This window comes from Nothobranchius furzeri, chromosome 9 (assembly GCF_043380555.1).
Source record: "Nothobranchius furzeri strain GRZ-AD chromosome 9, NfurGRZ-RIMD1, whole genome shotgun sequence".
NCBI lineage: Eukaryota > Metazoa > Chordata > Actinopteri > Cyprinodontiformes > Nothobranchiidae > Nothobranchius > Nothobranchius furzeri.
The window spans coordinates 67,561,235-67,563,345 of record NC_091749.1 but is presented as its reverse complement, the minus strand read 5'-3'; positions in this window follow the sequence as shown (position 1 = coordinate 67,563,345).

Genomic DNA, 2,111 nt, shown 5'->3' with positions numbered 1-2,111 from the left:
ACCTGAAGGACCAGCATGCACATTCCAGCTGCATGGTACCAAACAAGTCCTTTATTTCCCAGAAACAATTAATTTATACATATAATTAATTATTAATTAATTATAATTAATACATCAATTGTCCTCATGATGCACTTTGGGCCTTTCGGTGTAATCCTGTACTCTTATTAGCTCGTTGCATTTTTGTTCATTTAGAATTCTGTCTATATTTTATTAAAAGTAAATGATCTTTCCACTGAGCTAAACAGCTGACATACATAAACATTTCAGCATACGTTAGTTGTTTTGGGGTTTGCGGTTGTTGTCTTTGAGGATTTTAAGTAAAGGAGGGCGTCAGCCCAGAGATGTGAGGCTTACTGAGGGATTGCTTTCCTTTTGTAGAGAAAATAATGTTTGTAAAAGGCTTTTTTAATACAGTTAGTTTGTTTTTCCATAGCCTGGATGTTGTTTAATTAAAAGAAAATCAAGCTGAAGCGGGCTAACTTCCTCCTGTTCTAACCACCCTACATGTGTGTATTAGCGATTAACAGGAATGTTTCTTTTCACTGTTCTGGCTGCAGATGCTTTAAGGCCCGACGTGTGTGTGGACAACAGTCTACAAGGAGTTGAACTCATTATGCAAACAGTCAGTATTTACCTGATGTCACATGACATGAGGCGTAGTACATCAGACCACTTGTTTATCACAATGTGAAACTTTGTTTTGCTCCGAATGACAATAAGGCTCTAGTTTCACTTTGTGCTGAAAGGTGCTTTAGAAAAGGTATTACTTGTTCAGGAAACACGTTCTGCAAGCACACGGGTGGTTCTAAATGTACTAAAGGTTAACACAGATGTACACAGATGTGTTTACTGGGTTAACAAGCGCACACATACGCCGTTTTTACAAAACGTCGTCAATCTGATTGATTCCTATTCGTATCCAAACATCCGGTGGTTGTGGTGGTATTGATTTTTTTTAAAAAAACTTTCAAGATAAAATACTGATAATTGGGATTATTTTAAACAAACTATTGTACATTTTTATTTACAAATTTTTGCAATAATTTTGAATAGACTAACATTGTTTAAACACCCCTTTGCTGTTGGTGGAAATCTCTAGCCTGACCAGCCAGCCCTTATGGGAAGCACTGGTTCTCTGAGCAGCACTAACCAGATGACGAGCCTGGCTGGCCATGCTCAACTGATGAGGGTGGTTCAGTAGCTTTTGTTGCTGAGGGACAGAGGATCCTCCACTCCAGGTCAGTGGGCTACCTGATAGCCCAGCTCTCCCATCACCGCAGCTATTTTCTTACTTTTAGGTCATTACCAAGTTTTTTTAATTGGTCTTCAAGGGAGAATACAACCTCTTCAGACAATTCAAGTTTGAACGAGATGTCGAATTATGAGAAAAGCAATGCGGGGGCATCACTACAACAGATGAATTTGGTGATGAATCTGAACGATGTTCAGGTGAATTTGGATTTCTGTTCCTCAGTTGTTCCTTTTCGGGCCACTAGATGGCGATGTTATGTTAGATTTAATTTAGATTTAGAAATTAACTGATCTAATTAACTAAAATTAGAATGATGTATATAATTAGTGAATATACAATATATAAATTAACAATTTATTTATTTGTTATTATTCAGCAGCTAAATGGAAATGTATGCATTGTATATAATAATAATAATAATAATAATAATAATAATAATAATAATAATAGTGCCATTATTATTATTATTATACAGATTGGTGTTTTCATTTTTTTTTGTGGTGCGACCCCTGCTAGAAAGTTTGATTGTATTTTATATCCAGCAGCTGACCTACTTGGCTAACTGCATTTGTTAGAGCTGCTGCCTGACCCCGGGACGTTTGTAAATCCTTAATCTCCGTGATATTTTCCGGTGAAGTAATGAAGAAATGTTAAAACAGACAATTGATGATAGATCAGCAACAACAAAACAATGTGCGCCAAATTAAACTACCTCGATTCATTTAAATGTGAGCTATGATTTTGTTTGTTCATATTTTAAGACTAATAAAGTTTTCAGAATGAAATTAAATAAAAAAAAATTTCGGTGAAATTAAAGTTGGCATTCTTTTTTGAAGTGCACAAATAAAGCATATTC